The following is an 11,708-nucleotide window of genomic DNA, read 5'->3' on the forward strand; positions in this document are numbered from 1 at the left end:
CCCTAATAAAAGTTCAATAGATAGTATCTATTCTTATCATCATCATCATAGTCATTATCATAGATATTAGATATCTGTTTAATCCTAACAGAACGTGGTTTTTACCCATATTATTGATTCAAAGATAAAAATGTGTGAAATAATCACTTCTAAAATTATAATCATAATGTCCACTGCATGATATAAGCTGTTAAGAAGCCAGGTATGGTGGCATACACCTGGGCGAATTTGAGGCCAGACTGTTCTACACAGACAGACCCTGTGTCAAACTAGTAATAATAACAATAATGCTAATCAAAGAAGCTCAAAACATGCAATTTTTTTTTTAAACATGCAATTTTTAAGAAAGATTTTTTTCCTTTGCCCCTTTTATGTCTGCATTCAAATACCAAGATCGTCAAATGTACCAATAGAAAACATTACAGCATATCTTTTACTTAAAATAAAGGTTAGTATGGTTCTCGACTCCAATGTGTGCCTCTAGAATCCTGCAGAAAGATGATTACAGGGATGATCTTTAACTTTCCTCATATTTATGTTACTCAAATACAATGAAAAAAATGTTCTTTTAAGTATATCACATCTTTGATTTCTCTGGAAGTCTTCATTTTAGCTTATATGGCAAACTGTCCCTGGCTACAGAACAAGGAAGAAACAAGTTTCTAATGCCAGATGCTGAAGATCAATAGCTATTTCCCAAAGTTTACAGCATAATTAAAATGTGTAACAGGAATAATTTTCTCTTCAAACCCTAAGGCTAAGCCTAGAATTATTGACTAAGTCAAAGATATGTGGTGTAACATTTTTTATTATGTTTATGGATAATGAAAAGGAGTTTATGGCTTTTACATGTAATTTTTTGAGTTAGGAACACTGAAGGGGAAATATCCTTCACACAAGCAAAGCATCAATTGTTTAAAAACCTCTTTAAGGTGTATTTTGTAGTGGTAAATACATACTTCTTAATAGTAGTTTGTTGTCACCTAAACCTTCAAACTGAAGGTTAATGGTCAAAACATGCTTGAATTTACTAGAACCCATTTACTTCAAACCTCTTCTTCAAAGCTTTATCACCTTCAATAAAAGTGCCAGGATCGTATGTATGATGGAAATGTCATAAGGGTATGAGGATAGGTAGAACAAGAAGAATTGTGATGCACCCATAGAGAAAATATTACGTGAGTATGTGGGATTAAGTGAATTTTTATAAGATATGTACCCACAGAAAAGCAGAAAAATCAGCAATAGAACAGACTGTTGATGAATATTATTCTCTTCAAGAATTAAATTTACTAGTTACCAATTTTGTGTATGGATATAAATAGTAAATATTTTAAATACTCTCCTTGGAAATTCCAATTTTCTAATGGTAGCTCTTTTAATATAGAACATTTGGAAATTGTACTGCTCAAGAGGAAATGGAATCAAATATGTCTGAATTTAAATTTTAGCTCCTTCCTTTACTAGTACTCAGTATATGCCTAATTACTTGTTTTTCTCCATTATTATTAATGATGATAATAATAACATAATGATAAAAACCTTGATGTGAATTATTAACTACCCAAGGTTCATAAAAACATTTGAGTAGATTAATCTCAACCTTATTTTGCTTTCTTCAAACAGTCAGATGTTACACATCTGTAACATTCATGCTATTTGGACAGTAATTATATATAGATATGAGTGCTTTCTTAGTATTACACAGATGAGAAGATATCATATAAAATTATTCACAGTGAAGCCTGGGTTTTCTAATAGTTACCAGAATAATAATATCTACCTAAATATGCAGAGAAACCAAACCAATAGCACACATACACATTTCTCTCTCTTTCTCTCCCTCCTCCCTCTCTCCCTCTCTCTCTTTGCATTCTCTCTGTCTCTCTTTCCTAGAAATTCCCATCTCTGTGAGAAATAGTTTAATCACGAGCATTTTTTATTCTGTTGCTTTCCCACATTCACTGACAATATCTCTTGATAACTTCACTGAAGCTGCTGATGACCAATCCTTTTATTTATCTTTTATGGATTCAACACCTCACACATAGCCCCACCTAACTCTTGGCTGGATGAACTCATAAATTACTACAATGGTACAAGTCACTTGGCAGGAGCTCCATCACCCACCCTTCTCTGTAACTCAGTTAAGTTGCGATTACACTCATTCTTTGTCCTTGTAGAAAGAGGAAGCTGAATTCTGTACTCTGTGAAGATACTGTTGGGGTTCAATCCACAGCAGCAAAAAAAATGAAATGATCTCAAATCAAATTAAATAATATAAAATGAAGTTACTATGGTGATCCAAGTTCTTCATTCTCTCACTGAAATTCAGTTTTCCCATTTGTGAGAAGAGCAAATTATAGTTACCTCAAAGTGATACAACTACTTTCTTCTTTCTCCCATTGCCTGCCTGTGGTCATTTCCAATGGCTCTATTATACAACTTGTGTTACTTTAAGTTCCTTAGAATTTGACTCTACACTTGTTTATTCTTTTTTCACCTCATTTCTGGTGATTTTCAGATTGTATTCTTCCTCATGTTTCACCTTAATTCCAGGCCTGAATTACTAAGTCCTAGCTACTTGATTCTTACAGAAGAAGAACCTTTTATAAAGAAATTTCTACCAAGCATTTCCCCAAAGATTTGGTCATATGTGTCTTTTCTTATATATTAAACAGTCTTAGTTTCTTTCTTAGAGTTTAATATTAGGCTCTATTATTATCTCTTAGTCTAATATCAATCTGTCCGCCTGTGTAATCTTACCTACTACTTATGCCCTAAAATATCCAATTCTTTAATTTTATCCTTGTTCTGTCTTCCAAGGTTTACCATCATTATTATAATTTAAATCCTGGTAATTTCCATCAAGACACACCACTTATAGTTCAATATTTTTGTTTAAAGCAGCCTCACTATATATCTTGTCCCTAAATAGTTTACCCCCAACATACCCTAAATCAGTTAAGAATACTATTCTCTCCCATCCAAACCAGAAACCTAGGAATTATCACAATCTTTTCCTCCTTCTTCATTTAATAGAAGCAAAAATCAGTCTAACCTCAAATATCTTTCAAATTTATTTCTTTTCCTCAAATCTTACCATCATTATGTAGATTCAGCTCTTTATCACTATGAAGTGATGAGGACAAATTTTCAAATTAAAATGATGATGACAATAGAGAACACATAGGTATATACTATGGCCATAGAATACTTTAATGTCCAATATAATTTATTTTCCTTAACTTTCATAATCAGCCAATGATGACAAAATGCTTAATATACACAAAAATAAATAATTGTATGACTGCTCCAAAAAACCATTTCATCAAATGCAAGGGCTATCCTCCCTCATGTCTAGAATAACCAGGTAAAATAGATAATAAAAAATAAAGACATTAGTATTTAGGGCTATCCTCCCTCATGTCTAGAATAACCAGGTAAAATAGATAATAAAAAATAAAGACATTAGTATTTAGACGCCTCTGAGTTATCTAAAGTGCAATATACAAAAGGTAAAGGTATCACACTTCTGTTCCCCAAATTATCTCTTCCACCCCTTACAATTTTTGTAGATTTATGTTAGATACACATCCAGTGATCAAACCCAGTACTTTACCATCATGTTGGAGTCCATTAGTTTTGTCCCTTGAATTCCTCTATTGGTTTGGTTTCTTAAATTCTGCTGCTCTCAGTTTCAGTTTTACACTTGTCTTTTCTTACAGTCTCTAAGAACTCATCCTGGAAACTAATCAGAATCACTCCAACACAGAACTAGGGTAAATGACAAGAAGCAAATTCTCTAATTTTGAATTAAAAAGCATTACTTCCAACCTTCAATCTTTCAGAATAAAAAGATTCTGTCAATGATTTCTCTTCTAGAAAAAGCTCTTTCAATTTTAAGACAATTTTTTTGCCAATGTTTTTTCTACGAATTCACATTTTATTTGTTTGAATTGATCATGTTAAATGCTGCTACTTTATGCTCAACTAATTTTCATGTTTAAGTAAATGTAAATTGCATAAACACGGAGGAATAATAACACGCATTATTTTTTCTCTAAGCATATTAAACTTACACTTGTTGAAAACATAGTATGTGTTAGCTATGGTTCTAGGTAACAGAAACATAGCAATAAACATGCCAGCTATAGTGTTTCATCTCTGAAGGAGAACATTAAATTCAAGGAAATATGCAATAAAGAAATATTCAAAAAAGGAAATTAGCTCAGGGTGAGATAGTAAAAGAATTAAAATCACATAATTAAGACAGAGACTGGCTGCTTCAGCTTGGGAAGCTCAACAAGTTATCCCTAAAATACTGATTCTGATAAACTGAATGACAAGAAGGAACATAACTTGAAAGGCCAGTGGAAACACCCAGTACCTAAGGTCTTAGTGGAGGATCACCTTGGTGTTTTTGTTGAAAAAAGAGAGACCAAGATTGTTGTGAGATTCAAATAGCTTACTATATTTTTGCTTCAAATCAGTACCAAAGAAGTTCTTTCTGCTTTTAATGCTATTATCAACTTAGGTAAATGTAACTTTCCTATGAGGAACTTTTTTTAAAGTTTATTATCCATCATTTAATTTTTAAATAACATTTTAAATAAAGCCAAATAATCATAAGTAGATTGCATGGCACTCAAGGGATAAGGAAGTGAAACATTTATACTGTAATTAAGATTTTATAATTTTTAAACTCTTCTCCTTATAGTCACCCCCTTAACTTTACCCTTACAGCATGTAAGAATCTCTGTATCTCAAATCTCAAACATAATTTTTTTAGACTATTCTCTTGTCTACATAAAAATGTTACTGCAGATTGTTACTAAATCACATAACAGTGTTTCTATAAATATGTTTTACCAATTACTAGAAATATAAGCAATACTGTAGTTTTTCTAATCTAGAAAAACAGTGTTGCCAAAAGAAATCAACATAGGTGAAATGGTCAAGTGGAAAGGATATAAAATATAATTCTAAAAATGATGTGAAGTCAGAATGAAAACATTACTGCATTTTATAAAATTTTCATCTTTTTATCCCCCAATTTGTAGTACTAATCAGGAAAATAAAAACTTAGAAGTAGTATCATTATGTCATTGTATCTGCAAGTCATGGATTAATATCTTTATTATCAGTGTCAATGAGCTCTTCATTATTCTTACTCTCTATCCACAAATCTGTGATAGTGACTCTACTGAATGCTTCATCAGCCAAAATGAACGAGTACCACTAACATAAAATCAAATAGGCACTTTAGAAGAGACACTTCAGTAGTACCATATGCGTATACTTTTAAAAATTACCTACTTTATGCTTTAAATTTTTAGCAGTGTGCATATTTAAATCATCACAAAGCCTTTTTGGTTATTGTTTTCAGTTTTAGAGTTCTGGGCATCAAACCCAGGCCTCTAGTTTGCTATGCAAATGGTCTATCATTGAGCCACACTCCCAACTCAAGTCTATATTTCTTAAGTATATTTTGTAGATAGATTTTAACTTTCATTTCACTTTAGCCTTATTTTCTATTTGTAGCCTACTGAAAAATAAAAATTTTTTGAAAAATTCTGCTTGTTTTCAGTGTGAGAGGAAAATATAGTATGCAAACATGTATATACTCAAGTTGTATGCCTTCCTTCTGAAGTCCTTTTGTAAGGAAAGACTTTCTTCCCTCTGGCCACTTTCTCTAATTTACCGAGTTTCCAGAGTTGATTCAAATCATATCGCCTCCAGGAAACTGCATAAATTCTTAGATTACCCTCTAATTTCTTAATATCTTATTAAAAATACTAAGAATCAGCAAAAAAAGAAGCACCTTTCCCCTTTTGTAGCATAGTAGGATTCTCAGTCTTGGATACCTGTCACCATGAAATGTGGATATGAAATTGTTTTCAAGATTTATCCCTAGGTTAATGAGAGATGGGACTTGTCTATGATTGCACTAAAGGTCCAAAAACAAAGTGGAAAATAAATACAGTGAACATTCAGCCCTCTCTGCTTCTCATGTCCTGTTTCCAAAAGAATTCACTTTTTGAGAAAACAAAGGAATCACAGAGATGGAATGGATTTTGAGAGTTTTAATCCTTTCTTAAAATCAATCATCCGCCAGGTCCCAAGTCACACTGCAAAGTCGACCATGTTATTAAATGGGTGGACTTGCACACCTTTTGCACGTTTGTTATGCATTCCATTAAATTTGGTACTTAATTTTGCAAAGCATTCCTCTTTTGGACTTTTCAGTAGGTAGGATTTTTATATCTATTCTCTATATCACACTCATTTTTTTGGTACACAATATATGATCTGCATGACACTGGGCAGAGGTTTAAAGAGGATAGATTGCTTTTCAATATAAATTACTAAAAGCATTTATAAAAGCATATTCTAAAGAGTTTAACTGTGGAGATGGTTAAACATATGTAGCAACAGAGCAACAAAATACCACTGACAAATAAAGCTGTTTACACATACTTTTCCTGAAGAGAGATTAGAAGCTCAAGGGATCAACTAGAGCTCGATGCCCTTTCATGTGTTTTCATACTAATGACATTTTCTTTGCAAACTTGTCAATTGCCCATTTTTCTTTCACTTGTGTATCTAATGTAATACTTTCTAATAATAAGTACATGCTTCGTTAATAATCCTTCCAAAATAAACCATGATTAAAAGAAGTTTGGCTCACTATCCTACTCAATTAGCTAAATCTGTATAAAGTATTTCCAAAAAATCAGAGAATAGTAATAATTATATGGTGTTTATATACATATAATCATTAGATTATTATTGCACCCTTTGTAACATTTCTTTAAGGAAAAGAAAGCAGATTCAAAGACAGACCCAGCCTTTTAAATACATGGAAATATTTTAATTGCATTATTAATAATAATGTTTGAGTGATCACAGCATCCTATAGGTATGTATCACCTTTTCTTCAAGACTTCACACAGACTTTAACTGAAACTTAAAATATTTCCCTTTGAAACACTTTCAGTGCAATAAAATATTTAAATCAAAGAGGATTAAACCACTTCAGACTATTTGAAAGACCAGGAACAAACTTTATATTTCAAAGTGTTTGAGAATTGACGTTTCCCTCAACAGCAGGTTTTAACTAAGTACCAGTTATTACCAGCTTTATCTTATGTTCCATTTAAAGACATTATTTGTCATTCTACTTCTAATTCAGAAAAGATCCTGTTTCCATTTAGAAAGATGAATTTAAAACAAAGAGCTCCTCAGCTCAGTTATGTTGATTTCATTAACTATTTCTTACATTTCACTTCAGGTCTCATCTTCTAATCTCATTTCCCTGCTATAAGGATTCTTTGCACCTGAGAAAAGTCCTTAAGCCATTTTCTCATGTACCTTTGCCTAACCTATTTATTTGGGTCAGACTCACCTGAGATTTCATGCCTTGCCATTTTTGGCAATTTTATTTGCTCCCAAGTACTTGGTTTGTACTTAGGTTATAAAACCTCTCCAGTAAAGCTCTGAAAGTTTCAACTTCAAAATATCTTGTTATCTCAATACCCCAACTTCAACTTCAAAATGCCTCAGATCTTCTTCAAGTGTTCAAATTTAACACCAAGGAGTAGCAGAATTCAGACAGATTAAGCAAGAGCTCCTGTACATCTCTCAATTAAAAATGTTGTTAAAGTTCTACATTGCAGGAAGGAAGAGAAACTGATAAGTCCTCTTTGGGATTTTAGAAAGATTTCAAGGCACTCACAGACATGGTTTACAGAGATATTTTTCCCACCACAGAAAGTAAATATGCACAGCAAACCAGTATAACAGGTTGGAGAATACAGGACTGCTACCCTCAGGCTGCAACTTAAAGCACAGACACTAAGGCACCTTCCTGTCTACGTTTTTTGTTTTTTTGTTTTTTTTTTCTTTTACTAGCCAAATAGAATAAGCATAGATTTTTAAAGGACTATCATGAGAGACACTCCATGGACTTTCAGCTGACTTCTGGGTGCAATGAAAGTTAACTAAATGTCTTAAGAGCTAATGTAACTTCTTTACAGTCAAGAGAAAATCCAAGCTTGAATGGACCAGTCCCATAATAGCCTAATTGAATATTAGACAATGCTTTCAAGGTCATAAATACAGAAACTAAAAGGTATCAATATGGAAAGCACTTATAAGACTGGTGTTCCCTTACAAAATCAGAAAATAAATGTTTCTAGAAAATAGTGTGCAATTTTTTTCCATAAAATTACCAGCTCTGGGCAGCCAGGGCAGAGACCTATGTTTTGGCAACTGCTTCTGTGAAACCAAAGAAAATGTTCTTATATTGTAGAATCTGTATTTGCTCCTCTACGAAGTAAAAACATGCACTCTAGGCCCTCTAGGCACTTTCATAGCTTGAAAATGTTAACATTCTACAGCTACTTTCCCTTTCTCTCACAGCCAAATTCTCCTTCAGTAAGTTGATGAAGAGTTCTCTCTTCCTGCTGATTACTATCTAGAACTGGCACTGCCTTCTACAGGGTCTAGCCAATCTTCTGTACTTAGAATATTTTTTCTCACCAACCTTTGTAGCCTTTAGAGTAGTGGTTTCCTAGAGCTAAAGGATAAAGAATGAACTGAACTATAAGAAAAGGAGCTGTTATTAGAAATGCTCAAAACCATCCACAGAAATGTTAGGTAGACAGCATATGGACTTAGTGCTTTTGAACAGCACAAGGGAGATCCCCACTCAAGAAGACCTCATTATACAAGGTTGTTCTGGCTTATTTTATTCAATATTCCCCAGAGTACGTTAGTATATGGTATTCTTTACAAAGAAGTGAGTGAGTTTGAACATATTTTGACCAAGAAAGAAAGAAGAGAAAGAAGACCTGAGTTCCTTAGGTAGGAAGGACTGAGGAACTCAGGTCCATAGTTGAATGATGATAAATTCTATCCCTTTATTACAATTCTGACTTTGATATTTCCTACCTGTTAATAAGATACCAAGAGGAGTAGAAAATGCATATCATTCCTGGCAGAATGTGAATATTAGACAATGCTTTCAAGGTCATAAATATAGAAACTAAAAGCTGTCAATATGGAAAGCACTTGTAAGATTGATGTTGTTATAACACCAGTCTTTAGGTGTGTTAACACACCTAAAAGTGGGCTATGGAAAAACCTCAGATGAAGGCATATCTAGGTAGTTAGTTGTCTACCAAGAAGGGAGCCTGCTGCCTTCCCATTCCTTCAAGCCTTGGCCCTCTGCTCCTGCTATAAATTCCAAGTATCACTTGGAGATACATGCAAGTTTGCATACTTGCCCCTGTTCTCTATGCCATATTAGTTATACATTTTATTCACAATTTCACAGATTAAGAGAAGTTTTTACATTCTGTCTTGCCTTAGATAATTCATTTTGTGAATCCTGAGACTATTATGCATAATTATGAAACCTTCATGTGTAATATCTTAAATTCTCTGTGGGCATACTTTGGCTTTGGGTCTGAAAGAGAGAAATTACTTTTCATGTTTGAAAAGATAATTGAGATTTGTTCACATTAAGAAAAAGATAACCTTGGATCAACGACTTTCATTATAAAAAAAAAATGGTTTCCCACTGCTACTGATATTAAATGTTGATAGAATGTGGGTCCCATAAACAAAAGCATATTGAGGCATTTGGGTGTATAATTGAGTCAGATACAGGAAATAGCACTAAAATTAAGACACTGACAATATCTATGTCAATTCTTCTGTCTTAAACTCTTTTGTGCTGCTCCAATAGAATACCATAAATGAAGCAATTTATAAATAACAGAAATTTACTCTACACAGTAATGAAGACTACAAAGTCTAAGATCACAGTGTCATTATCTGATATAGCCTTCTCCTTACATCTTCATGTGGCAGAAAGCAGAGGGCAAAAGAGAGCAACCTACTACCACCAGCCCTTTCTATGGCAGCATTAATTCATTTTAACAGGCAGAGCACTCATGATATAAACATGTCCCAAAGGATTTGTTTCCAAAAAAATGAACTTGGAGCACACATTGAGACCATAACAGTCTCTAAATTCTAGATAAGAATAGTTCAGTTAATCTATATAAATTAGATAAATAGCTTTTGAAAATCATTTTCCAAAGCCCTTGATGGAGCTTCAATGATAATATAGTAATACAATCTATATAATACAATATCCTCATAACCAAATCATTTAACTCAGTCATCTGTATATTTAATGTATACAAGATAATATTTGAACATAGTTATTTTGAATAGAGCATGTCTATTTATAAACAGAATTGATAATAATTACAAGTATTTAAAACAACTTAAAAATCTTTTTATAAATGTTATTAAGTCAAAGGTAAAATTAAAGATTTCAAAACACATTCTTCATTTACTTTGATCATTTTGAAACTCAATTTCAGATAAAGAAGAGGGTATTTCATGGAGAATGCAATAATGTTAGGGTATTCTGTAAATGAAGACTCCAGGATATATTTATTTGTTTTATAAAGGTATTAAGCAAACTTATAAAAATCTTTTACTTTTGTATATATAAATAAAGCTGTAAATTATCCCCACAGTGCTTTCCTTTATAATTTAAAGAAATTCAGAAATAATATAAAATTAACAACTGAAGTATCTTCATTTTTCATTAACTCACATCTGATTTAGAGGTTCTCTTAATAATCCCAATGCAAATTCATCTGGAATGGAAGCATTTCAATACTACAAGAAGACAGAATTGAACTATTTGTAGACCAAGGATACATTTCAAATCAGATAAAATCAAAAGAGAACAACAAATTCCTTATTGAAAAGGTTTTGCTGAGTGCATAAAGGAAACTACCCAAGATAGAACTGATCAGACAATTATTCCCTAATCACAAAAATTCTCTAAATTAATCCATGATATTAAAATTATTTACTATAGCCCTTGTTTTAAATTAATCTGATACACGCTGATTATTCTGTAAGTAATTGCATTTTATACATACATATGGATAGGAGAAGGGGAAAGCTACCTTTCTACAATAGAACATAGATCTTGCCAGAAATGTCACATACAAGAAAGTGCTCAAGAAGGGGGGCAGAATAGCTCAAGAGGTAAAGTGCTACCTGAGGCCCTGAGTTGAAACACCAGGACCACCAAATTTTTTTTAAAGTTCCTGAGAACACAAAAATACAAAAACAACACTGTACTCATTCCAGGACTCCAATATAAGAGGTAAATATTATGCACGATCCCAACACAAAGAGAGATGATAAGAGAAGAGGAAAGAGGTCTGTTTACTCCTTGGTTTATTTCAATCCCTGACGCATGACATGTAATGTACCAACAGGCTATTAGGATTAGCTATTCCATGTTTCCAGAAAATTGTGTACATGTTGTACAAAATCATTATTATATGAACATTTCTAACAAGATAGCTATTTCCCATATGCTTTTCCAAGGGAAAAATATCAGCAATTAAGGTATATATTACAATTATGTACATGATAACATCTGGTTCATAAAACACATACAAAATAAAGTATCCTCATAGAATTATGCTTAATGATCCTTTCATCTTGCTGTTTCTCTTCAATAAAATTCATTAAATGACCTTTATTTTAATCTTTTAAATTCAAATTGCATTGCAATAGTAAAAATACCATACACACTATTTTTTTAAATTTTAGGAAAGAAGTAGATACAAAATAAGATTCTGGGATTCTTAAGCAGGTATACT

The 11,708-nt window shown here is 32.5% G+C and overlaps 1 long non-coding RNA gene across 4 annotated transcripts in view; it reads right to left on the reverse strand.

The window, feature by feature from the left end:
* The window catches only part of LOC141423291 (uncharacterized), a 389,841-nt gene that overhangs the window by 19,736 nt on the left and 358,397 nt on the right, over positions 1-11,708 (reverse strand). The window lies entirely within an intron of this gene.

Source organism: Castor canadensis, chromosome 5, assembly GCF_047511655.1.
Source record: "Castor canadensis chromosome 5, mCasCan1.hap1v2, whole genome shotgun sequence".
In the NCBI taxonomy this organism is placed as follows: domain Eukaryota; kingdom Metazoa; phylum Chordata; class Mammalia; order Rodentia; family Castoridae; genus Castor; species Castor canadensis.